Consider the following 27,453-nt stretch of genomic DNA (forward strand, 5'->3'; position numbering starts at 1 on the left):
AGTATGCAAGCCAGAGTGAGTCCACTCTTTGTTGAGCTGGTCTTTCCAGAGATCTGCCTTGTGAGGCCCTGTGCTGAAAGTCTCTCCAGAGAGGTTCCCTTGTTATGCAGATGTGAACTGAAGTTCCAAGAAAAACGGCCACACACCAGTTAAAGATTCTGCCAGGCTGACTGACCCACCTGAACGTCTGTGGAGAGACGGAGTGTTGCAGTGACAGACCCCAAATTACCTTGGGTTCCCTATTTGTCCCCTTAATAGCCATTCCTTGCTCACCTCTGGATTTGACCTAACATCCTTGGGGCAAATTCTTTCTAGAATGTACAAAGAGTCCCCCTAACTTCCACCAACCCAAAGGCTAAGAATGTCATTAGATAACATCTTAGGCTTATAGACTTGGCTGTGACCTACCTACTGATGTTCCCACCAATGTATTTTAAATTTACCTTGTTTGTTTTCTTCCTGTTTCTATAAAAAAAACATCAGAAATGTTTGAACATCATCATGTTGGGATAACCTGAATCTGTTTTCCTGGACCACGGCCACTTACACTTGGCTCCAGAATAAACTCTCTCTTCTTTCCATTGAAGAGGCATCTGTGTTTTTCCCTTAACACAGACACATTCTGAGCACCAGCTGTATACTTGGCTCAGAATCAAGCCATCTCCTACTGTATTTCTGTTGCTGTGATAAAATACCCTAACGGTAAGCAACTTAGGGAAAATAGGTCTGTTTTTGATAAAATTCCAGGTACATCACTACAAGTCAAAACAGCAGGAATATGAAGCAGCTAATCACATTATATCCACGCTCAAGAGCAGAGAAAAATGATTGCTGCAGGCACATCTTCTAGAACTTACTTTTTCCCATTCTTATACAGCCCAGGGCCCAAACTTGGGTATAGTGTTATCGACAGTGGACGGGGTCATCCCATATCAGGTATCGTAATCAAGAAAACCCTCCATGAGAAGGCTCACACAATCAACTAACCTGGACTCGTAGGGACTCATAAAGACTGAACCAACTACCAGGGAGCCAGCACAGGCCTGACCTAGGCCCTCTGCATATATGTTACAGTTGTGTACCTTGGTCCTCTTAAGGAACTCCTAACAGCAGGAACAGGGGCTGTTTCTGACTCTTTTACTGGTTTCTGGGACCCTACTTCTCACACTGGGTCTCCTTGCCCAGCCTTAGTACACGGGAAGGTGCTTAGTCTTACTGCAACTTGATATGCCATGTTTTGTTGATACTCATAGGAGACCTGCCCTGTCCTGGATGGAGATGAAAGAGGGAGGGGATGAGGGGTGGGAGGGAGGAAATGGGGGAGAGGGACTGGGAGGAGAGGATGGGGGATAAAATAAATAGATAAATAAAAAGAGAAAGAAAGAAAAAGGAAAAAGAAACCCTCCTTGGACATGCCCACAGGCCCACCTGATCCTGATAATTCCTCACTGAGACCTTCTTCCCAGATGATCCTATAGTGGGTCAAGCTAGCAAGCTGACCACATCAGGCCCTGGCAACAGAAGAAAGCACCCAGGTCCACAGGAGCGGCCGCCCAGCAGGTTCTGTTGTCAACACATGATGCGAAGGCTCCTGGAAGGGACTGGCCGCCTTGGCTGGAGGGATGAAGTGGGAAGCTTGAGAAGGCCTCCAGGGTAAACAAGGGAGTTCTAGCAGAGCTGTGACTGCTAAGCGCCTACTGAATATCTAATTGCATACACAATATTTATTTATATTTTATGTATGAGTGCTCTGTATGTATACCTGCAGGCCAGAAGAGGTCATCAGATACTATTATAGACAGTTGTGAGCCACCATGTGGTTGCTGGGAATTGAACTCAGGACCTCTGGAAGAACAGCCAGTGCTCTTAGCCCCTGAGCCATCTCTCCAGCCTCCACAATCTGAGCATTATGCCTGTCCACCAATCTCCTTGTATGGGAGGGAAACTGAGGCTCAGAGACACTATGTGGATAGCCCCCCAGGTACTATACTGGACTCAGACATAACCAGTTTTCAGAACTTGCTATCTTCCCAGCAGACGTGCCCTTCCAAAGCATCCTTCTAGAATGCCTTTCCTATCCTTGGAGCACTGAGCCAATCTTTGGCTTTCTGTAGAACATGGATTCTTTTCAACAAGCCATGGGCTTATTTATGCAGTGCCAAGACACCTACAGACAGTCAGGGCTCTTGGTTCATTTGCGTTTTTACTGACCTTGGTTTTGGCCAGCTCAAACATCTTACTTGGTGATAAGGCAGTCCCAGAGTTATCTGGAACAAACCTGACAAGGCTGACTCCCAAGATGCCACACGACGTCACGCATGATGTCACCTGTGAGTGATGGCACTAGACCCATCGCACAAGGTGCTGTGAGAACTGACCAGGGACCTGCCTAATAAGCACTCCAGCTGTTCCCATGCTCACTAAAAGGCAAGGCTCAACTCTAAAGCAGAGCTCTTGCCTCAGGTAATCAGTCACCACGAAGCTACTGATGTGTCATTTAGGTACCTTCCTTTAACAGAACTGTAGAGTCGAGTCAGCATCTTTATAGTTCAGTCAGATCATCTTTATAGTTCACGTTGGCTCCTGAAGGTTCTGGAAGTAACGAGGGTAGGAAGGAATAAAAGCAGCAGCTAAGCAGAGGGGCAAGGGGTTTGTCACACTGAAGTCATTGGCAGACCTCAGCTGGCATCAACGATCTGATTTAGGGAAGCTACGTTCGGAGATCCAAAGCCAGGGTAGAGGTGATATGGGGTGAGCCAGCTGCAGACAGGGTCAAAGCAAGAAGAAGACAGACATGAGAGGAGGCAGGACTGGGTGATGGCTGGGAGCTGCTGACTAGACGCAGTGGTTCTGCCCTTAGACGAGTACACGAGCCCTTCCCCACTGCACTGAGCACCCGGAGAGAAGGCTTTTCTGTTTAGGAACACAGGGCAAGGCAAAGAAAGGAGGGCCAGGGTCCGATGAAGCAGAAGACACAGAACAGGGGAAAAGGCAACGTAACCACCCAAGCAAAGAGTGCAAGGGTGTGGCCAAAGCCACAGGGAGCCTGAAGCCACCACATGCTGAAGAAGCAGAGAAGGGGTCTCTACCAGGGACTTGGGAAAGCACACATGGCTGGTGACAGCTGGCCCGCAGAACGGTGAAGGAAGTCACCTCTGTCATTTCATGCCATCAAATCTATAGTGATTTGTCCAAATAACAGAGTATTGGACTTCAGGGACAGGGCAGCAAAGTATACCAGTGGCTCTGACCACAAGCCTTCTCCCTGATGGACACATGTGCATATAAGTCAGATCCATGGCAGGACAGGGGCAAGCTACCACCACCCAGGTCATGTCTTCACAGTCCCCCAGTGCCCCATCAGCTACCTGGGAGGTTGGTGCTATTCTGCTCAGTGTAGAGGGAAGAAACTGAGGTCCCAAGAAACTGTGTGACATGCTATGTTGTTAGGCTAGTGAGGGGCACAGAGCAGCCTAAAATCCAGTTCTCCATTCCCCTGGTCTCCTGGGCATTTTCCTCCTGCATGATACTGCCACCCTGACTGTAATGCTGGTGGAAAACAGGGGCAAAAGGAGGGGCAATTCCATGTGTATGGCTCTTCTAGTGCAAGGACAGTTAGGGACAAAGGAACAAAGACAGGAAGATGCCTCTGACAATTTTAGGGAGATATGCTGTCGTCCGTTTCCAATCTCACAGTAACACAGAATCAATATGCTTTCTCGAACACTCCATTAGACATGTAGCTACACAGGGGACCACTTCCCTCAACTAATCCCACCTTAATTTAGCATCCGGTTGCCAAATTGGGCAAGATCCTGGTGGGAAGGGAACATGAAACCACATTCCATTCTATTCTACTGACATGAATTCTCAAATTTCTAATGTGATTCCACAGTGAACGACCTGAAATTCCATGACTCCCCATGGTGAGAGTCCAGCCACATGCTCCAGAACCGGGATTTAATCGTATAGTCTACCTTCCATAGTTTATGCTAGCTCTACTCAAACTATTACATAATATTACATATATATTACACATACATATAAAAGAGTCGATATCACATCATTATATGAAAAGAACAAACTGAAAACAACTATGACGAGTCTAGACACATTCTAAATAAGAGCCCAGCTAGATGAAAAGTACCCTTTCTATGTAACAGAATATAATTATTTGCATTTGCTAAAACAGTTCCTATAACATGTTAATTGTTGAAAAACAAAACGAAAAGTAGGATAATATAAGAAATCTGTTCACAGCTATCTCTCTTTAAGCATTTAAAAAAAATTCCTCTTTGACCAGATCTGATTTACAAGGCAGCAATTTCATATGCAATTTTTTACTTAATATGACGACTTCAGAGTTCTCTGGCTCTGCCAACCAGAGGAGCCCAACTGGAAAATCTTCCCATGGCAAGCAGAGTGGCAAGAATGAAAAGAGCAGAAGCCACTGTGGCTCCAACACCCACCTGCCCAAGTCTACCAGCTTCGGACCACCAGCTGGATGCCCCAGGGGATCGTGAACACCGCAGGCAGCTGCAAGGCCAGACCTATTAGAATGAGCTTAGCAATATCAAGAATGGCAACCACCAGTTACTCAGTGCAGAACCCAGGCCAACAAAGGGCCAATTGCTTTAGTTGTATTATTTAACTGAACACCCAGAACAGCTATTGTCTGTCATCTTCCCTGGAGAAATCAAACAAGTTACAGTGTTAGCAAAATTCCTATCTGCTCCCAGATAGCCAGGATGGGTCCTATGGCAATTCCAGTCATGTCTGGAGTCACCTGACGGGTGGTCTGCACATTTGAACACAAGTTCACTAAAACTGGAGTGGTTACTGTGAAATTATCTCATTCCCTGAGACTGGTGGTTTCTAAGGAACATTTCAGTAAAATGACTGAAAGATCAGAAAAGGAAAACAGGAATAAGCAATCAGCAAACGCCATCTCCCACTATGGAAAACAGCAGCATATAGGTGCAAGGGCGGGAGTGGGTGCTGACGTCCACCGGAATGGCATCAGCATCTCTGGAAAAGGTACGAGCCTCCTTTGGAAGAACAGGGGAAAACCAGAGGGTGACAACAGTTAGAGCAAAGAGGAAGGACAAACACATCCTCACACTGAAACTGCTCAACACAACCCAGGGCCTGACTCTCACGGGATGCATTTCCATGGCTCTCTTTCCCACTTCACAGATCAGTCACTGAACAATAGTGTGGTCTATGGAGGAAGCTTCAAAAATGGATGAGCCTTAATGCCACTCCATTGGGCTTGTTGGGTGACTCAGTAGGACATCTAACACTCCCACCTAGCAGGGGCAGGTGGCATGCTTCTATGTCCCTTTATTGGGGGGACAGATGATATGAGTTCAAAGCCTTACAATGCATAAGAAGCAGACCCAGCCATACGATCAGAAGGGCACTGTCTCCACTGCACTGGGGATTTTCAAGGATGTGAACAGGAAGGGTTTATGGGTAGGATAACAGTTAAAGAATGGACATGTTCAAAATGCACATACCATGTTGAGACCCTTCTCTGCAAAACATGATGTGTCTCCTGTGGGGTGAGGACTAGAGTCCAGGGAGAGATATGTTAGATAAAATCCTACAAGCCTTTGGAGGTCTTCTTCCTCTTAAAATCCAGGAGGTCATATTTTAAGAGCTCTCTTTGTCTCTGCCTCTCTGTCTCTGTGCCTGCTTGCCTCCCTCCCTCCATCCCCCACACCGTGTGTGTGTGTGTGTGTGTGTGTGTGTGTGTGTGTATGTGTCTTAGTTAGGGTTTCTATTGCTGTGATGAAACATCATGACCAAAAGCAAGTTGGGGAGGAAAGGGTTTATTTGGCTTACACTTCAGCATTGCTGTTCATCACTGAAAGGAGTCAGGACAGGAACTCAAACAGTCCAGGATCCTGGAGGCAGGAGCTGATGCAGAGGCCATGGAGGGGTGCTGCTTACTGGCTTGCTCAGCCTGCTTTCTTATAGAATCCAGGACCACTAGCCCAGGGATGGCACCACCCACCATGGGCTGGGCCCTCCTCTGTTGATCACTAAATGAGAAAATGTCTTACATCTGGATCTCAAGAAGGCATTTCCTCAGCTGAGACTTCTTCCTCTGATGACTCTAACTTGTGTCAAGTTGACACACAAAATCACCCAGTACAGTGTGTATGTGTGTATGTGTGTGTGTGTGTGTGTGTGTGTGTGTGTGTGTGTGTGTGTGTGTATGCATACATGCATGCATATGCATGCACATATAGAGGCCAAAGGTCAATCTTGGTATTGTTCCTCAAGGTATCATCCACCTCGTTTCCTTGGTTTTTTGTTTTTGTTTTTTTTTGTTTTTTTTTTTTTTTTTTGGTTTTTCGAGACAGGGTTTCTCTGAGTAGCTTTGTGCCTTTCCTGGATCTCGCTCTGTAGTCCAGGCTGGCCTTGAACTCACAAAGATCCGCCTGCCTCTGCCTCCTGAGTGCTGGGATTAAAGGGGTGCGCCACCACCCGGCCCTTGTTTTTTTTTTTTTTTTTTAGACAGGATATCTCTCTGGCCTAGAATCCCCCAATCTGGCAAGGATGGCTGGCTAGCAAACCAAGGAATCAATCGGCTTCTGCCACCCAGCACTGGGATCACTGATATACTCCACCATGTCTGACTTTTCTTCTGTGCTTTTGAGGATGGAGCTCAGGTCCTTGTAAGTACAAGGCAAGCACTGCAGTGACTGGGCCATCTCCCCAGCACTGTGAGACCTCTCTAAATACTCACTAAGGAACAAGCGTAAAGGAAGGGATGCCATTTAAAGAAACGAGGAAAGGAGGTAATCATGTCCCAAGTGAACACAACTTGACAAGCACAACAGTGGAGCTGTGATAATACTAAGGGAAACTCAAATTCCTCAAATATTCCAGTTTGGGACCTGGATGATGCAGCTAACACCACTTTGGCTCGGACATTTAGAAGGTTGCCTCATGCCAGTCAGAGACATGACCATCCATGCTCTGAGACCATTCTTGTGGTGGTATTACTCTCCATGGTACCCACACCCACATCCTACCTCCATCCTAGACTCATCTCAACCTAGCCTCTCTTGCATTTGCTATTTCTGTGGCTTGCAGGAAAGAACTCTAGATGTTATCTAATGATGGCAGATTTATACACATAAAATGTGGTAACCAGCAGGATGTGAAATGAATCAGGTCTGCCTTTGGCTTGAGACTTGAAGGAGAGAAAACAGCTATTTTGGGATTGCCAAAAGAGACATGCATGGCTGGTCTAGCCACTGTGCTGGTGTGTTTCAGAGAACTTGACACAAACCTGGACATATCTGGAAAGAAGGAATCTCAAATGAGGGACTGCCTCCAGCAGATGGTCTTGTGGGCATGATTGTGGGGGGTATGTTCTTGATTAATGACTGATGTGGAAGGGCCCAACCCACTATGGTTGGTGCCACCCCCAGCCAAGTGGTACTGGGTGGTATGTATTTTAACAACATGAACATTAACAAAGCCGGCTGAGCAAGCCATAGGGTAGCAGTCCAATAAACAGCGTTCCTCTCTCCTCTCTGCTTCATTCAGCTCCAGCCTTGGGCTCCCATCCCTCAGTGATGAACTGTGATCTGGAAGTACAAGATGAAAATAAACACTTCTTTCCCCCAAGTCATTGAGAAATAAACACTTCTTTCCCCCAAGTCATGGCCACTAGTGTTTTATCCCTGCATCAGAGAAGCAAACTCAACCAGAAAGGAGGCTCAACTTGGGTAAAGGCACTTGCTGCCAAGCCTAACAACCCCAGTTCAATCCCTAGAACCCACATAGTGGAAGCAGAGCACTGAATCCTGTTGTCCTCTATCCTCCACACACATGCTGGACATGTACACACACACACACACACACACACACACACACACACACACACACACACGTAAAGAAACTGACTTGTTGATCTGTATTTGTCTGAAGTAGCAGTATGGAAGAAGCCCAGGCCAAGGAGTTACATAGATTACTCCAGAGTAAGGAGGGGACCAAGACAGGAGCCATGCTGAACTGACTGGGTCAGAGATTGCAGCGACAGTCAACAGGGAAGCTCTGAGAACAGAAGGAAACACCAGCTCCACCACAGCCAGGTTTTATTTCATCACGGCCACTGCCTCCCCATTTTTGTTTCGAGACAGTCCCACTCTATAGCCTAGCCTTGAACTATATAAACACCATATACCTGGCCTTGAACACACGATCCTCCAGAGACTGAGTATGGGGATTATAACTATACATCACCACACCCACAATGTATAAGGGATAAATCCATAAGGCCAAATAAAAAGATGGCCAAATAAAATTAGGGTTTCATGATTCAACAAAACACCATAATCATGAGCAATACAATGCAATAAACAGTCGTGTAATATAATATAAAGTAAAAAAAAATTCCAAATACAAACTTGAAATTATACCATGGTTATACTAATGTAAAGGTTCTGTATGCCTATGAGCAAAGTCTGGAAGGGGACATGGAAAAATGAAAACATCTGACCTATTACCAAAGCTGAGTCTGGGAGTTTTCTTGTCGTTTCAAAAATTTCAGCCATGGTTACAACAATGCTTGCTCAATAAATAAAAATAAATAGATTAAAGAGGAAAAGATTCAGAACAGACTGTGGTGTGGGGAGTAAGAGGCACAGACTAAACCAGGAGCGGATGGTGTTCTGCTCACAGAAAGCCCTGGAACGTTCTCCTCTCCACCAGGAAGACCCTAACTAGGCACCACTCTAAATGTATTTGGTTTCGGCACTAATTTGAAATCATGTCCCATTTCACTAGTTTCTAATTCTCTCTCTAAAAATTAAGCCTCTCATCTGTTCTTCATAGAAAAGGAGTCATATGCAAAAGTCTCTTACATTCTAAAGTCTTGTTCTACGAGAGACATGAAAGAGGAGGTTTGGTTGGCCACCAACCAAGTCAGCTCCCTAAAGCAAACACTAGAAAAAGACACCTTGCAGTTGGAGATCAGAAAACAAAATTCCAGAAAGCTGAGGGTAAAGGACAGCAGGATCACCATCTGGCAGCTTAGCTAGGCCGGCTTTCACCAGGGATCCTGGACAGGAACCTGAGAGGTAGAGAAGCTCCCATCAGGCCATGCCAATCAAGGCCATCACTTATGGTTTTATTTGTTTGTTGTTTCTGTTTTTAAATAGATGGTTGGATCTCACATCTTGATTGCCTATGCTGACACAACATGAGGGCTCAAATCTTATTTATCAGCATTAATATTAATTAATTAATGCAAAATGAATATAAGAGCCCCAGAGAAGGTTATGAAGGTGAACTGGTCCCTTGCCACACAAGCATGGGGATCTGAGTTTGATCTCCAGCACCCATATAAAAGCCAGGCATGATAACACACATCTATAATCTTAGTGCTGGGGAGGCAGAGACAGGAGCTTGCTGGTCAGCCAGCCTAATCAAACTGATGAGCATCAAGTTAAATAAGAGACCCTGTCTCCTAACACAAGGTAGTGAACAGTTAAGGATGGCAGTCAACACCAACCTGTTTCCACATGCATGTTTGCCACATGTGCATATATACACACATACACGGAGAGGAGAGGGGGAGGAGGAGGAGGGGAGGAGAGGGAAGGGGGAAAGAGGGAAAGTTAAGAGGGAGAGAAGAGAGAGAATGTACCTCAAAGATATGGAAGAATATAGCAAAACCCCTTGGCCTTGATTGGTGAAAATCTCTCCAGTGGTTAATTACTCACATGAATGCACACTACACATGCATCTCAGGAGCAGATAAAGGATGCATTTACAAAAAGAGCAAATGAGAAGTGAGTGGAGGCCAGGAGGAAGAGGAGGGGCGGGGAAGCGTGAGCTCAAGTATGAGCTGTACAGAGGAATACCCCAACATGCAGCCAGCCATAAGTCATCAAAGTGGGGTCCAGTTGGGTGCATTGAGACTGCTATTCCGTCTGCCTTGCTCTGGGCTCTCTCTGAAGCCCTGTGCCCTCCCAGTAGAGAATCCTCACGGTCAAAATCCCAGGCCCTTCAACTCCACCACACTCATCCACACACAAGCCATTGAACAAACACTCGCGAATAATGGATACCTCTGTTCTTTCTAGTCCTGTGCTGGGTCTCTGACAGGTGACTCCTCATGGTGACTCACAACACAACCCACTTCACAAAGTACTGAGAAATGCAGGTGCCTCACTCTCACACCAAACTAGACAAACAAGAATCCCCGGGGGAAGGACCCAGGAATGTTTCTTCAACAAGCTTGCCTGGTCTGGGAGAATGGCTGGCTACTGGACACACTCACCCTCCAGGCTTTGGATCTCTACCCTTTGTTACTACTTTCTTCCATCTCAAATATTCCAGTTACATCATTTTATCACCTTCGAGCTTCCTACTTCTACATCTGCCACTCCACATGAAGCCAGAGTCTATGACACAAGTCAGGAACACATTGGTGAGACCCCACCTACCTAACATGGCATGTACACCAGGAAGATACTTTGGGAAATGCACTCTTGGTCAGGAGGTTGAGCAGCCAATGAGCTATAGAAAAAAATGAAGGATGGAAGGGCAAACTTGTAGAAAACTATGAGCAGAGATGCTAGCTCATAGACCCAAGGTTGTTCCTGCTCACTGTGTGACTTAGGACCAGCATGTCTGTGGCTCGGACAGCCCTATAGGTCCAATGAGCCGACTGGATTTGACTGGAACAGACACCCCTTCTGCTGCCACCAGACATTTGATTTTCCTGGAAGAATGCTCATTCTTGCCACTTAAGAATCTGCTTCAAGCATCATGAGAGCAATGGAGGCAATCCCAGCCTGTGCCTAGGGCTCCCCTGCCAGCAAATAAGAGGCTCCAAGCAGATCTCTCTCATTCCAAAATGCAAAGGAAGCCTTGGATGTACTTCTGCTTAATTCAAAGCCAGGGATCATCCAAACGATGCAATGAGGTAAATATTTGGACGTGATCTTACAACACAATTGTAACAGGAAACACTCCCCGCTTCTGAAATTGACCTGTCTCTTTCATCACCAGCCACATGGAAATTGTCCTCCCTTATAACTAGATTGTAACTCAGAGCATGTGCCTGCCCCGTGTTGCTGAGCACTGACCGGAAACAGAAGCAAATGTTACTGCAAAGGGCCTGGGTGTACTCTCTTCGGTGTAGTGGTTAGCCCATTTGGCCTCATGGTCTCTGTGGCAGCTGCCTATTTGCAAATTAAGCCAGGCAAGATTTTGAAAATGATGAGTAATACACAACATAAAGTGTGCCGAGAGAGGCCAATTTGGTAGTGGCAACCTTCCAGCTGAAGAGTCTGTTGGGCGATTTGGCTACCCACACCTGGGTGGATACTCCGCATCACTTGCTACAACGCTGTGAGGATCAGAAAGATTCTAAGAAAGGTCTGTTGTGGGACTGGGGAGAGAGCTGTGGTAAAGTGCTTCCTGAGCAGGCACAATAATCAGAGCTCAGAATCCCAGCTCCCACCAGTTGCAGGAGTGAGCGCCTTAGTCCTATCACCAGGAAGGCAGAGAGACAGGGGGATCCCTAGGGCTTGTTAGACAGCCTGCCTAGCTGAATCAGTTTGCTCTCCAGTTCAGTGTGAGAGTCACTGTTGACTCTCCCCCCCATGCACATGCACACAAATACACACACACACACACACACACACACACACACACAGAGAGAGAGAGAGAGAGAGAGAGAGAGAGAGAGAGAGAGAGAGAGAGAGAGAGAGAGAGAGGAAGTCAATCAGTCAGTCATATTGAAAGCATTCTCCTGGACTTTTTGTCAACATCTAACATAGAGCTGTGCACAAAGTAAACAGATGTTGAATGAATACTAACTTGCTTAAGAAAGGCAAGTGGACTGAAGTAAGACCCTAACCTAGACTCCTCGCCTCAGATTACCCCACTACACACCCAGAACTCCCATGCCATCAAAGTTTGCTCTTGAAATTAAGCCTGATTGTGTTACTATTTTGTTTAGCAGTGACCCCTGGGTTCCCAAGTTCTAAAGGATGAAATCCAAATTAAATGATATTCTACTCCTTTTCAAATCTACCCTCGGCCTTCCTTTCCAGCTCAACTCTACCACTGCCTCCAACTCAGCATACGTGAACATACATGTCCCTTCTCTTCCCTGGCCTTCCTTCTGGTTGTCCTCTCAGATCAAAGGCATTCTCCCCCCACTACCACACCCCACCACCAGTCTGTGAACAGACATTTTCCATCCATGCCAAATGGTCCCTCTCCCATTTTCCAGAGCCATTATGCACATCCTTTTCCAAGCGTTTAACGCCTGGTACTAATTATCTTTGGAGCAATTATCTCCTCAGCAACACTGCAAGCTCCTCAAGGCATATTATGATTTATTTTATCTTTGTATTCAACACATTCTCTTTAATAAGATCCCAGGCACAATCTGTCATCTTGTGGGCCCTAGGGAAATACTGAGTGGATGAATGGATGGATGGGTGGATGGAGTAGACTGGTGGGTGGGTGAACAGATGAGCAGATATATGGGCAGGTGTATAGATGGACAGATAGGATGAATGGATAAGTGTATGGGTGTGTGTATGGATGGATGGATGGATGGATGGATGGATGGATGGATGGATGGATGGATGGATGACAGCTTTACCGAGCTTGCCTATCTGAAATGTCAAATACCTCTTTTCTCTGCTCAGTCACTTAGCTGGGAATCAATGACGCCTCTACTGTTCCCCTTGCTCCTTCTGCCTAAAGAGTGGAAACTGACCATCCAAATGACGGTTCTGCTTTCCAAAGCAAGTCACTCAGAATTGGACCCTAGCTGTGTTCGATAATTGAAACTTCTCTCCCCTGGATTTTGGGACACCACATTGTCCTGGTTCTTCTAAACTTCTGGCTACCCTTTTGCTGGCTTCTTTCCATTCTCTGCCCCTCAAGAGTTAGGGACCCGTTCTTGTTCATCTATTCACCTCATCCAAATCAGGGAAAGTGATGTAGTAACAGCAATGAACTTTTTGGTTATGTCTTTCAAGTGAATGTGTTGTCCCAAACCCCGCTCTTCCTCCAATTGGACACAAATCCCAGCCAGTCCTATGCAGAAATATTGCCAGACTCTGTTTCTCTCCATCCTCTTAGCCCATAGCTCAGTCAGCTCTCACTTCCATTTGCATGGAGCTGCCCTCCAGTAACTCCCTCTCCACTGTGAGAACTATTCCTGCAAATGGCAGCATCCAAAGTCCATGTGGACTGGCCTCCTTGGGCACTCTCTGCATCTGGTACTGAATCCAACTACCCAAAGCCCTTACTCTTTGGCCTCCATTTAACCTGCAGCCTCCTCTCCCAGCACATCCCTATTCCTAATAGTTCACTCAGTCACACCAAGCTTTTAACAACCACGTCTCCTGTCTCGAAAGCCTTTCTTCCCCAAAGCTCACCTCACCTGACAAATGCCTGCTCATCTTTTTTTTTTTAATTTTTAATTTTTAATTTTTTGAGATCGAGTTTCTCTGTGTAACAGTCCTAGCTATCCTGGAACTCACTTTGTAGACCAGGCTGGCTTGGAACTCTTGGAGATCCGCCTGTCCCTGCCTCCCAAGTGCTGAGATTAAAGGCATGCGCCACCACCTGGCTAGCCTGCTCATCTTTAAGACTTACCAATTTCTGAGTTTCATACCCTCCTTGCAGACCATCCCAACCCCCCCCCCCAGGTGAGGAAGTTGTTCCCTCCTTTTGGTACCCACAGTATTCTGAACATACATCACTGTATTCTACTAAATACAATTTCTACTTGTGTACCATACCTCATGTTGTTGGTCAAAACCAGCTATCAATTTCCTAGGTTTATTGATCTGACACAACTGTAACCAAGTTTAAGGCGGAATAAACACAATCTAAAAGCAAATACAAACTCCAATAAACACTACTAATTAATTTGTGTGCATGTATATGCATTTGCATGTGGGATGCAGATGCACAATGTACATGTAGAGATCAGAGGTTAACTTTGGGAGTCAGTCTTGTACCATCTACCTTCTTTGAGACAGAGTCTCTACTAATTGCCCTAGAACTTTGACACACAGGCCAGGGTAGAGGGCCCACAGGATTCCAGAGACCCACCTGCCTCCACCTCCCATCTTATCATCACTGGGATCATATGTATGTATCACCACACTTGACATTTTACATGGGTTCGGAGGATCCAAAGTTAGGTCTTCATGCTTGCAAAGTATGAAGACATTCATCAAGTGAGCTAGCTCCCCCATCTACCCGGCTCCCATATATAATGCAGCAAATAGATAAAACCATAAAGACACAACTGGATCTACCCACAGGATGCACTTATAGAGTATTGAGCTTGAGCATGATGGACCATCATTTAATTGTTTTTTTCTTGTTGAAAAACAAACACATTTTAAAGCTTTTGAGGAATGATCAACAAGGTTAATCAGCGTTTACATGATGCTCAGTGGTGAAGCATCAATACTACTCCCACTGCATTTATTTGCTAGTGAGTGATTGTAAGACAGCAAAAGATGTGGCCTGGGCAAAACAGCTGCCAGAGGAACAAGCTATGACCTCTACAGGGTGAGCTCTTCAGGGCTTGGTACTCAGCTGTGAGGATTCAACAGCTTTAAACTCTTTCTCATTGAAATGGACACATTCTGGACTACTCAAAGATGATTGTATCTTCAAGTTTGTCATCAAAATGAAAACCCTAAATTAAAAAAAAAAAGAATAAGGTGCAGTTAGGGAAAGCCTTCACTTATTCAGGAGAACCACTCAGCAGCCATCCTTGAAAGAAATAGGATAACTTGGGGATGTCAAAACACTTTCTAACTGTATTATTTCCAAAATTCAGTTGAACTGCTATGAAATTCTTGTGATCACATCTAACAACCCATAAAATCAGTTTCTTGGGTTTAAATAATGGTTCTGTGATTCTTTTACTTCTTTACATTTTTATTGTATTTATTTATTTATCTTGTGAAGAGGGGTGTGGCTATGCACGCTGTGTGTGTGTGTGTGTGTGTGTGTGTGTGTGTGTGTGTGTGTATAAATCAATCAGAAGACAACCTGTGGGAGCTTGTTCTCTTTCTCAACCACACAGGTACAGGGGATCACACTCGGGTCATGAGGTTTAGCGGCAGGCACCTTTACCCAGAGCCATCTAGCTGGCCACACTACTGTGGTTCTTGAAGAGGGGTAACTTGTGCTCACTGGACTTCTACCATGTGGCAAATATTTATTAACTCCATTTACTCCTCAGAGTTGCCCCTTCTTATCACTGGGACATTAATCTAAATGTCACCCCTCACAAGGATCCCTAGAGCAGTGAATGCCAAATTAGCCAAAATATTGAGTATCTGTAAGAGAACACAAGCACACATGCCCACCACATGCAAATATACTTACATACACAAAACACACATACAGTCCCCCATATAAACAGTCTAACACACACAGAGAGAGTCATGAACACATATACATTCATATACACATTTATATACATGCTCTCACACACATACAGTTACATACCCACACACAGTCACAAATACACAATCATATGAAATCATACACACATGGTCACATGCACACACAGAGTCAGATACACACACAATCACACCCATAGTCACACAAATAAGCAGAGTCTTATACACAAAGTCACACCACAGAGTTACATAAAATCACACATACACACAATCACACTTCTGTGTTTCTTTCTTCTCCTGATGTCTCTAACATCCTGAAAGAAGCTGCTGGAATCCACCATGGTCAGGCTGCTAGGAAACGGTAGTCAGAATTCAAACTCCAACCTACCAGCTCCCGCAGCCAAGAGCTGCCCAGGGCCTAGAATGCTCAAACTCAGGTTGTATCGGCATGCCAAAGGGCTTGATGTCCCAGCAGAAAGCATATGGCATTGTCCTAAACTCTTAATTTCCTCATTTTTTTCTGTAAACATGTAGAAAACAATTGACTATTTCCTCAACGTTAGTTACTTTTAATGTTAATGTAAGTAATAAAATTATTTGACAATTTAAAATTTTATCTTTTGAGACAGAATGTCACATTCTGATGACTGTCTAAACAGACCACACAGGCCATGCAAGCATGTGCCCATGCCATGGGCATTTGGATGGAAGCATCTGAAAAGCGCCTCGCTACCCTGGACTCTACCCCAAAGTGTGATATTGAAATGAGTGAGCAAAGGGAGATGTAGCCAAACAGATGACCTCCCTAGACAGGATCACAAGGTCATAAAGGGTTTTTAGGCAGAAAGGTAACAGGCTTTTGATAAGGGTAAACACATTTGGGGGTATTTAGCTCAGTGGTAGACTGTCTGGCAAGCAGGTACGAGCCCCTGGGTTTGGTCTCCGGCACCACGTCGGCTAGAGTAATGGTCTCCTCAGAGCAGTGCGACACAGGGCAGATTTGTCTTTCTGGGACGGCTTAGATATGGTCTTGCCTAAAAGAGAAACTCTGGAAATTATTTCCATCTCAAACATTCTACGCAGCCAAACTGGGAGCTCCTACCACTGCTTCTGGAATGAGCAAAGGAGCTGCTCTGAGTGTTCTCTGGCTTTATCTGAGACGGCTGGCTCCAGACATTCATGGAGAAGGTAGTCCTGCCCATGTTACTTGCTGAGGTACAACCCCCCCTCTAACCACGCTGGTGGCACCAAGGAAGAACCTCTTACCCATCTGCCTGCTTGGCACGGGCCATGTGTGCAGCAGAAATGAGCCCTGAACTCTCCACAGAACACATAGTCTTCCCCAAACATTTCAAGTCACCCTGGCTCCGACCCAAGAATCCTGCTCAGAGCCAACCGCTTACAGCCCATTAAAAACCCTGTGCAAATGCAAACACTCTGTCCATTAGACAGGGAGAAACAAGAACCACATCTTGGGACGGAGCTAGTCATTGTTGAAACTAGACTAGCGGCTAGAGTCCCTGAAGAGGAAACATCGCCGTGTTAGAAACCACAGCTATTTCCAACGTGCATAGTCAATGACATGGCAGACCAAAGGTGCCCTTGGAGGCAGTAAGCAGGCGACCGATTCTGTTGTATGCCAGACAGCTCTGGGCTGGAAAATGGGAGATTCCTGAGGATTTATAGCTGCTTGGAGTTTGAGATTCAGTGTGTTTAACAGAAAGTATCCTACATTACTGGAGAGGCCAAAGACCCTAAAGGAGACTCTACTACTACCATCTTTCCAACCAATATAATCTCTAACTTTATTCTAAATCCTGTCTGTATACCCACAGATAAATGTAGCTTTTACTTCTCATAAAATAAGTTTGTTTTTTGTTGTTTTGTTTTTTTAAAAAGCAACATATGAAGATTATCACAGAGGTCCACAACTAGTTAAAAATGCAGAGACTAATTGTTGGTGAGGTGTCTAGACCTTAGGTGATACATCTACAATGCCACCCCTATACCCAAGGCTCCTGGAAAATCCCAAAAGACCAGGATACCTGCTGCTAACTAGTTTCTTCCAGATATGACTGGGAAGCTGTGCCCATGCAATCTCAACAATATGGTTCCCTAAGCAAGATCTGCATAATAACACCAAAAGACATGCCAATGTGAATGTGGGGAACAACTACATCCCAAGATGGAAAGCTATATACAATCAACAGCTGCTGAGAAAGGGAAAATCAGTTTTCTCCAGGGAAGAGACCCCTGATGGGTTATCCAATCCCAAATGGCTAGCTCTAAACACAAGTACTTATGAACCATACTAGATAGACTCCATAGATTGTGTGTGTGTGTGTGTGTGTGTGTGTGTGTGTGTGTGTGTGTGTGCTGTGTGTGTGTGTAATTAAAGAAAAGGTCATGGATTTGAGAAGGGAACATAGGAGTTGGGGAGTAGGGGGGTGGAATGATGTAAAAAAGTACTCATTTATAAAATTCTCAAAAAAATAAAAAGAGAACATGCTCAAAGCATTCATCCCAACCTCAACCAGCCAAGCCAGCACCACCCTTGTTTAGAAGCTGCTGCACTGACTGGCTAGAGTCACAGATGCTGAAAGGGCCAACTGAGAAGAGAGAGCATTATGTAGGCCTCTGCTCATCGGCCTTGTCTTCTACCTCACAGAAGGTGTTCTCTGTTTCCTCCTCCTCCTCTCCCCCACCTCTCCTTGTCTTCTCTTCCTTTCCCTTCTCCTCTTCCTTCCCGGCTATGTGAGCCTATGGGTTGTGGCTTTGAGCTTACAGAAGGTTCTCCTGAGGCCTGAAGTCCAAGCTGTATGTCACTTGTGACCTTCAACAGGACACTACACTGGGAATCATCAGGCACCAACCCAGATAAAGTGTTCCCAGAATGTGATTCCCCAGGTGAGTCTTCCAACTGTGACTTGGATATAACAGGGCTGATTAAAAACTAACAGCCACTATCACATGGTACTAGGTGTAAAGAGATTGAGACACCACTGAGGAGAACCGCAAGCAGCAGCTCCCAGGACTGCACACATCTTCAGTGGCACTTGCCACCCACAAGGCATCTCAGCTACAATGGCCCTTGGTGGTGATCGTGGGCAAAGTATCAATGCTTCTGTTTCCTGCTCCTCCCAGCAGCTTCAACTTTGTGCTTTTCGATAAAACAATGGGTTTTTATGACAATGTCTGTAAGTTTTATCAAAATCTACTTTGTGTCCATTAGAAATATTTCACTAAAATCCTTAGAGAAAAAAAAGAAAAAAAAACACCTTTGTCATACAGCATAAAATTCTTTTTTTCCTTTTAAAAGACTTATAAAATATCATGTGTGTGTACTCTGTTTATATCATTCCTGGCCCCTTCTCCTCCAACTCCTTCCAGTCCTCCAGCTCCCTCTCAAATTCATGACCTCTTTTTCTTTATTAGTGTTATAGATTATTATTGTTTTGTTTGTGTAGGTATATGAATAAATATATAAACACAACTTGTTGAGTCCATTCAGTATATGTGTATGCTTTCAGGGCTGACTTTCGGGTACTGGATAACTAATTGGGGGTGGGGTGAACCCTAGAAAAGATTAATTCCCCCTCTCTCGGCAGTCACTAAGTGCCTCCATCCATACTGGCATGTCAACTTGTATCGTCATTGTTCAGGCCTTGGCAAGACAGCCATGTTGTCAAAATTTCATTATGTAGCAGCTTCCCTGTTATGTCTTGAATACGCCATCTTGAGGAGGAAATGATAATCCATAACAATCCAGGCAGGAAAGATCTCAAGAGAAAAGGCTGAAAAGAAAGTGGCTATGTGGGAGTTGACATGTAGGGAAGCCGAGTTACATACTGGAATCTGCCTCTAATGTACCTTGGCACGCATAAAAGGCCTGGGGAGACCACCTGCTTCTTGATCCATCACTGGTGGATGTTGGGCGACATGAGTTGCTTTTCAACAAGTGACTAATACAATCATATGGCAGGAATTCCCCGTGAATCTATGAAGGGAACTTCTACACTAGTTGATTAAACTTAATACTACTCAAGTAAATTGTAAAGATGTTCAAACAAGTTTTGGCCAATTGAGATATATATATAAAAAAAAAGAGCTTTGCTCTGATTTATGAAATACTGAGCAGGGTCGTGTAATGCCTGGGTTGTATGTGAAGTTTTATATCCAGGGATGCATCACCAAGTGCAAGATTAATGAACTCCATCTAAAGCCAACTCACCTCCTCATCTGGGTTCTTGAGTGCCAGGGATACCTAGCCAGCTACAAAGAGGCAGAATGCATCAGACTATCAAGCTCCTTTTACACATATGCACGCACACACACATACATGCACTCACATGCCAGCCTAGGTCTGTTTTAAGATACCTTCTTGTGGCTTTCCAAAGCAGAAACTTGTCTTTCTCAACCCCCTGCTCCAGACACAAGGCCAGACACTTGGAAGCACCTTCACTTACAGCCCAGTTCATAGTGAGTTGAGCTGAGCTCTCCTGAGTTCACGCAGGACACTAACCTCGACTCTGAAATACAGGGCCTCCCGACCACCTACAAAGCAGCTGTCCCACTGAGTACCACCTTCATGCTCCTCTGTATTCCCTCTGTATTCCCTCCTGGGACTTCCACCAGACAACCAACCCCTCCTTCACATGCTTTCTCTTTCCCATATTCTGCGCCCCTATGCCCACAGCTTGTTCAGAACGTAAACAGAGAAAACTTAGCATTTTTGACACCATCTTGTCACATTTCTGAAACTGATCTCAGTGTCTCCACACCTGATCCCTCAGGATCACCCCCTCCTTGTGAAAGCTGGTGTCCAGAGGAAGCTCTGATACTCTCTTGATACCCAAGGCTCAAAACAGAGCCTTTACTTCTCCTTTCCAGTCTCCTTCCCCCTTAAACCTGACAACCACCCAGTCTTCCTGGCTTCAAGTTGATTGTAACTCTCTTAGCTCGGGTCTCAGAATCCAGAGTGAAAAGGCCCTCCTCCTTCAGCCTGGGTCCAAATATGGTTCTACCGTTTATGAACTCTGACTCTATGGAGGCTCTTTGGCATGAGTAAGCCTAGTCTGCATTACTGGTTAAGTGTGTTCATCCTGTGGGGTTATTAAATATGAAAGATATCACACATGCGAAGCATTCAGCTCATAGTACTCAATAATTGATCATTATTACCAGTATTAACATTTACCATTTTTTCATTGCTGGGACAAAAGGAGTGAGAAACTTAACTGAAAGGAAGATGAATTCAGGCTCATAGCCTGAGAGGCTTTGATCATGGTCATTTGGCTCTGTGTCTCTAGGCCTGAGGGAACACAAACATTAGTGGGAACGGATGGTGAGGTAAAGCTGTAAACCTCAAGGCAGCCAGAACGAGGATTGAAAGCATGGAGCACTCTGGAAGGACATGCTCCCAGGGGCCTCCATCCTCCTAGCTTCCACCACCTCTAAATAACAGCACTGGAGCATGGATTTACCAATGGATTCACCTATTGATTAGGATGGAGCCTTCAGGATCTGATCCTGTCCCAGAGGCTCTGCTGCTGACCCCGTGTTGGAGGCTGAGCCTTCCCACAGGATTGTAAGAAGGATTTCCCACCCAGAGCATAGCAGGGTTGTTTCTGTAATCCCCAGTCACTCCCCGTCAGTCTCTCCCCACTGACCCTTCGCAACCCTCCCCTACTCCATCATTAATGCCTTCACCTCTTCAAGGAAGTTTTGGTGCTATCCCATACCCAGACCGGTAGATTCTGTCATGCCTAGCCTGCAATATAAGGTCTCTCTAGTTCAGACTCAACCTGCCTTTTTACACTTCATCTGAGGAAGGAAAAACAAAACAACAACCCAAGCAGCAACCAACCTACCTCTTTAAAGGACTAGCCAGGGCCCAACCCCACCTCCTGGCCACCTACTCTACCCACAACCTACAAGCACAAATTCTTTCTGCACATCCAACGTAGATGGGTCCATGCAGTAGGATCAGAGAACCTCATTTAGTCTCATCTTCCCATTGGTCCCTTGTGTAAGCCAGATTTCCATCACTATAAAGCAATATCTGAGGCTTACAGAATACAAAGATGTTTATTTCATCTCACAGTTCTAGAAGTTCCAAGACCCACTGCTTTGGGCTGCTGGGTTCACATCTCCTAAAGGCTCCTTTACTTTCCACTATATTGTGCCACTCTAGAACCAAGCCTTTAACATGTAGATGTGTGTAAAACTATTTTCATTGCTATGCGGTGTGTGTGTGTGTGTGTGTGTGTGTGTGTGTGTGTGTGTGAGAGAGAGAGAGAGAGAGAGAGACAGAGAGACAGAGAGACAGAGAGAGAAAGAGAGAGAGAGAAATTCACCCCTGAGCCAGAATGTGGAGGTGGCAGGCTATTTATTTCTAGATCCCTCTGCAGTGACCTTAGCGCAGACGATTTGAATAGCCAGGTTGTTATTTCTGGTAGCCAACTAGGCTAAGCCAAATGTGGTGAGAAATGCTACCTAAGTCTTCAGACTAAAGATTATTTTTACGACCTACTAAAGAGAGACAAAAAGCAGAACCCAGCCAGACTAAGCTTTAGTAACCTCGGCAATTCTTCTTTCGAGTAACAAGATTCTGGGACACTGACCTAGAGCCAAAGATGAAGCATGGCGAAATCCTAAGTGTCGTATCTTAGTGCGTTGGGCGTCAGCGCTGAGCCTGTTAACGTGGTGCTGCTCAGCACTGAGTGCTATTCAGTGTGAGGCTTATCCCCACTGTCACCCTTATCACAGCGGCTTGACTAAGATCCAGGCCAGGGGACCACTGGAGGGCTGCATTGAGACAGCTCTTAGTGCTGGCCCAGGCTCCTGAGCAAATGCGGAGACTGCTGAGCATCTCCAGGGTCCCGCCCATCCCACTGGAAAGTCATCTGTAGTCCTCTGCAGTCGAGGTTTGCAGCCAGGTTTGGCTGGGGAGGTCTCACCGCTCATTTTTCTCCGAAACCTCCCTGGTGGACGGCCAAGTCTCCATTTTACTCAAACTTTAAAACCAGAAACGGACGAAGAAAAATGATTCCCAGGAAGGATGGAAAACTAATCTAGTGAGCGATTACAGCTGTGTGGAGGGCTGCTAGGGGATTGGGTACCTTAGCAGAGCAGCTCCCAGGGGATGGGGTGGAGTCTCAGAGCCCCACATACATCATCTTACATACAGATAGCTGTCACTGATGAGGGGATGAAATCAAAATGCTCACCTCTCAGGCACTGTGGGACACTGATCTAAGTCGGTGACACACTTGCGGTCCTGGAGGGTTTATGACCCTGCTGGGGTCGAACATTGGAATACCTGAAAAAGCAATCTCAACAACAGATTCATATTAAAATTCACCAAAGGGATTCAAAACACATGCCATCGTACTGCAAGGACTTATGGGGTTCAGACAGCACAGAAGGATCAAGAAGGCTAAAGTATGAGGAGATGTGTTGCCTCTAGGGTGCTAGATGTCACCAAAAATTTAGACAAAAGTTAGAGGAAATAAAGATCCTATTCATTGAACTGACTCCTCCAAAAGAAGCATGCAAAGAGATGAGATTTAAAAAGTGGGCTAGGATAGGCTTAGAAGAGTCCACGGACTAACCCAAGGAGCTCAGTCTTCATGTGTACTGTGTACAGCCACAGGGCTGGAACAAGCAGGCATATGTGGCAGCTGAGGACAGTGTATGCAATTAAAGACTAGGATCCCAAAGTCAACTGGGACTTCTGTACTACCATTTACAATGTCCCTGAATACCTCCAATGTGTCTCCTCAGGGGCAAAATAGAGATGATGGAGATGATGATGATGATGATGATGATGATGATGATGATGATGATGATAACAGTGTCCACTGATTTCTAAGGATGGTGTGAGGCTACATTTGTAAACATATACTATTTGGCATTGAGTCTGGGACATAAGAGGCACTTAATAAATGTCTGTAGTCAGATAGAAGAGAAAAACCATATTATAAACAGGACTCTTGAAAGAAACAGAGAGAAGGGAGATGAATTAAGTGGCTGCTGGAAAGTTGTCAACAAGGAGGCAGCAGAGGCCAAGACAAGGATGACAGGTGTGAGAGGAAGCTGGAAGGGGAAATGGACCAGACATGGCTACTGGCAAGAAAGTAGGGCTCAGCACAGCTGGGATCCCACACCTGGGAGATTAGACTAGATGGTCATACTCTAATAAAAACAAGGAAAATGGGCTGTGGATGTAACTCAATGACAGACCACTTGCCTAACATGTGTGAGACCCTAGGGTTCAATCCCCAGTGAAACACACATACACACACACCACAAAGTCAAGTGATAAGGTCAATTAGGTGAACACAAAAGAAAGTTCATAGCTGTTCATAGCTGCTGTGGAGGGGTTGAAACTCAGGATATAAGTCAGGCCAGCACCACAGATATGGGGAAGGGAGCCATCCTGGAAGAAGAGGTCCATCCCAAGGGAAGGATGGCGTACCGAGAGGCGCTTAGGGACACTTAGGAATGTCTCCATGTCCAGACGGGAGACAATAACAGTGAGGAAAGGAAACAGAATCAATTTAACAAAGACAAGTGCATTCAGCCATTCGAAGCAGAGAAAATGCTCAACAGAGTCCTCGGACCAATGCTAAGTGCTGCTGAGAAAGAACCGGTGACTTCCAAAAGGGTCCTTTTCGTGAGGCATGAGAAATGGCCATGAAGGAGAAAGTAGATGAGCACAAACAACGGGGTGGGATGCAGGCTTGAAAGACACTTGCTCTCCAGGGGACTCCACTCATCTCGCAGGCATGGAAAACTCCAGGAGGCAAGCTGTCGATAAATGATGGCTGCTACTGCTAGCATTCAGAGCCTCGGGCTCCGCTCCAAGATTGCGACTTCCTTCTGACAATCCTGAGACAGTGGCTGTCACTCACTCCATCCTCCTCTCAGGAGGCCCCTAGGGCAAAAGTAGGTAAGTGCTTGGGCTTTGGCCTCCCTTCAGCTCTGCCTGATGGGAAAGGATGCAGGGAGGGGTTGCTGAGCAACAGGATCCTCAGGAGGGAGTATCTTGAGTTGGCAGCAGAGTGTCTAGCAGCCTGTGCTCCAGGCAGGTGCCTCTGACCCACATTCCCAATTCTGTCTGGACCTTAGAATCATGCACAATGTGCTTTTAAGGCTTTCTAGCCACAATTCCACCTCCAGACACTGGCATCCAATTGGCTGAAAAGTATTGATGGTTTTTTTTTTGTTTTGTTTTGTTTTTTTTAATTCCCTAAATGATTCTAACCTGCAGCCAAGACCAAGAACTTCCCAATGAACTTGAGATACAACACAGACATTTCAGAGGATTGATTTTGAATGTGCTCTTCATCTGTCCAATTCAGCAAACACAGAAGCCCGTGACCCAACACTATTTGGGTGGTGCTGATGAGGGTTACAGGGGCAGGAAAGGGTCTCCGAGCCAGAGTGCAGCTAAAAAGAGCACTGGTGAGTGATGTCTAATCCACGTTGGGAGGGAGGAGTGGCTGGGACTTGACCACACTCCATCTACCATCTCTAATCCTATCACAGCCTCCACTAAGCAGACTCAAGCCTGCTGAGCACTGCAAGTCCAGAAGCCCAGCATCGGACAGCTGCTGCCTTGGATGAGCTCCAGTGGACCCCAGGGAAGCGGCCCCGACCATACACTGTGCCATCAGCACCACGCCCCATCAGAGGCAAACACCCAGACCCACTCCAGGGTTGTTGGGGGCTCTCATCTCCAGGAGGACCTCCACCTGCTGCACTTTAAGAATAATGGCTCTAGGAGTCTTAAAGCACAAAAATCTTGAAGCTGTCAAGCTCCACCAGTGCTCACCAAAACAGGAACTCTGCAGGCAGAGTCCGGCTGGGCCCCAGCACTGCTCCAACAGAGATCACTCAAGTGACACATGAGAGGCACCCACATCGCTCTGTCAGGAGCATCCCTAGGAATAATCGGGGAACCCTGCTTGACGACAGCCTCCCTAGAAATGGGCTCAGCAACACATACAACTGGTCCCTAACCTCTCTGAGGCTTATTTTCTTCCTCTGGTCTTGAGGGACAGCACTGCAGTGAGGTCAGAAAATGGCAGTGTCTTGCTTAGGATCGAACACTAGAGTTGGCAGGGGATGACCTTACTAGAAAGTAATAAAGCATCGGGCAGGCTGAGACTTACTTGTAACCTCAGCACTGAGCAAGCCGAAGCAACAGGACAGTGAGCTCCAGGTCGGCTGGGGACACAGAGTGGGACCCTGTCTCAGAAGCAAAATTAAATCCCCTAAAATGAAAAAAGAAAAGGGGAAATGGGGGAGATGGGTAGAGGAAGATAAAGGAAAAGGGAGGGAAAAGAGAAAGCAATAGAGAAAGAGAAACAAGGAAGGGAGGAGGGGGAAGAAGGAGAGAGGGGGAAAGAAAGGGGAGGAGGGGGAGTGAGGAGGGAGGAAGGAAAGAGAGAGGGAGGGAAGGAGGGCAGAAGGAGGGAGGGAGGAGGGGGTGAGGATGGGAGCAGGCACATAGAACATTTGCTCTGATCCAGATAGCCTGGCAGATACGAATAAGATGATCACCCACCCAAAGCGTGGGTAAACACCCCACCGTCTTTCCCTGACAGCCCCTGGAGGACAGAGCGTGTTCTGACTTCACCACAGGCTCCTGGAAGTGAGTCCTTTTGGGTTTTATTTTCCTGTCAAAAATCATGTTGAAATAATCATTCCAACCCCTGTTGAAACAGCAGGCTCATGTGGACTCTTGGCTGGAAGCTTCTGCTTAGCGGAAATCAAGAGACCAGAACATCCATTTGCCACACGCAGTCGTGTGTAAACATCTTTAATTGCCCTAGTTAATGGCATGGGACATGGGAGAGGGTCAGACAGTGGCTAGCTAGTAGAGAATAGGCAGAGGCAGACTCCATGGGTCAAATCCTGACAGCCATTGGCAGGTGGTTGAGTGATTACCAAGGAGAGACTGAATCTTCCTTTTGTTTTCTTTTCTTTTCTGTGGTGTGTGTGTGTGTGTGTGTATGTGTGTACATCTGCGCACATGTGCACACACACAGATGAGGGGGGTTAACATATACAAGGATGTGCATGCCTGTGGAGGTTGTTTTCATGAATGTCTCCCCACCTTAGGTACTAAGGCACAGTATCCTGAAGCTCACCAATTCTAGCTACTCTTACTAGCCAGCTTGTCTTGGGGACACTGTTCTGCATCCAGAGAGTTAAGATTACAGATGAAACTCTGCTTGGGTTTTCCTTGGGCTCTGAGGATCAGCATTCCGGTCCTCCTACAGCTGGCCTTCATCTCCTGAGTCAGCTCCCCACCCCTAAATCTTCCTTTCAACCTTGGTTTTTTTCCATGCCAGAACCCCTATGCGCTTTTTGGCCTCTAGGTGAAGTATGGTCTCCATCTGCCCTTCCAGCCCCTACATCTGTCCTTCTCACTCTCCAGCAGACTCTCAGCTCCTCAGAGGAGACTTCTTTGATGCTCAAGACCCTCCTCTCTGCTCTCACCCCCACCCCTTAGTTAGAGCCATAGCCATCCTCTGAATCACCCTATACCTGCCTAACTTTAACCAGTCAATGTCAGCCCTGGGTGGCTCCTTTCCCCTCTAGACAGCTACACCCTTTACCTCAGGTCTCTAACTCACTTTAAAATTACTCATGACACACTTTCCACCCCTGCTAACTCAGAAGCTCTTGACAGGCATGAACAGGGTACCTGTAACTTACCATTAAACTAGGTCCCTTTTAAGAGGAAAGGGGGTGTTAATAATCATATTGCCCCAGAGGGCTAGTTGCTTTCCAATGAGTCCTATATGATCAATCTAACCCTTTCAATCTCTGGACCTTATAAACATGAGTTGACAAAGGGGCAAGCAGGAAACGAAAACCCCTTGAAAGTTTAGGAATCATCTGGCCTGCACCGTGCAGGGTAGAGGACGACCAGAATAACCAAAGCTCGCAGCTCACAGTTATGAATAGAAATGAGCAAGCTACACACTGCTTTTATTTCATTCTCTATAGA

At 46.0% G+C, this 27,453-nt stretch overlaps 1 protein-coding gene across 1 annotated transcript in view; it reads right to left on the reverse strand.

The window, feature by feature from the left end:
* Positions 1-27,453, reverse strand: part of Thsd4 (thrombospondin type 1 domain containing 4) — a 564,519-nt gene that overhangs the window by 479,301 nt on the left and 57,765 nt on the right. The window lies entirely within an intron of this gene.

Source organism: Onychomys torridus, chromosome 7 (genome assembly GCF_903995425.1).
Source record: "Onychomys torridus chromosome 7, mOncTor1.1, whole genome shotgun sequence".
Lineage (NCBI taxonomy): Eukaryota > Metazoa > Chordata > Mammalia > Rodentia > Cricetidae > Onychomys > Onychomys torridus.